General features: G+C 64.9%; 1 protein-coding gene across 3 annotated transcripts in view; it reads left to right on the top strand.

Moving 5' to 3' along the window:
* The first annotated feature begins 241 nt into the window (after positions 1-241).
* TICAM2 (toll like receptor adaptor molecule 2) overlaps positions 242-487 on the top strand; it is a 19432-nt gene continuing 19186 nt past the window's right edge. For all 3 annotated transcript variants that reach the window (XM_019516985.1, XM_019516982.1, XM_019516984.1), the window contains exon 1: positions 242-278. The gene's annotated coding sequence lies outside the window, so the exon portion shown is untranslated. The remainder of the gene's footprint in view (positions 279-487) is intronic.

The following is a 487-nucleotide window of genomic DNA, read 5'->3' as shown; positions in this document are numbered from 1 at the left end:
ACTGGGTTTCAGGGTTGTTTTTTTTTATCATTTAGGAAGTTTTGAGTTGTCTATAAGCATCCCTGGCCACAGACCGGGACTCTCAGCTTCACCCACCCACTCCTGCTTAGACCTGGTCAGAGCCCGCGCAGCCGCGACCCTGCCCCCGCTGTGACGCCAGCCCCCAGGCGCCCCCCGGCCTCACGCCAGTCCCGCAGCCGCTTCCGCTTCCGCCTGCTGCCGCTGGACCGGGATTTGCCTGCGCCTGCGCGGCGCGCACAGACACCGTCCACGGTCTGGTACGCATCGTAAGGGGGGGGATTTGCCTCCTGTCTCGCACAAAGCAGCCCAGAGGCATGGGGGAGCTGCCCTGTAAGGGGTGCTGGCAGGTGTGGCCAGCCAGGTGGAGAGTCCACAGGGGTATCTGGGGTGCTGGACTCCTTAGGGGTGCCGCCGCCTTGGCAGCTCTCAGCACGAGGGAGAAACCTCCATACCACCCCCCCCCCCC

Source organism: Gavialis gangeticus, unplaced genomic scaffold, assembly GCF_001723915.1.
Source record: "Gavialis gangeticus isolate Ggan-Ray unplaced genomic scaffold, GavGan_comp1, whole genome shotgun sequence".
In the NCBI taxonomy this organism is placed as follows: Eukaryota; Metazoa; Chordata; order Crocodylia; family Gavialidae; genus Gavialis; species Gavialis gangeticus.
This window is presented reverse-complemented; position numbering and strand designations above follow the sequence as displayed.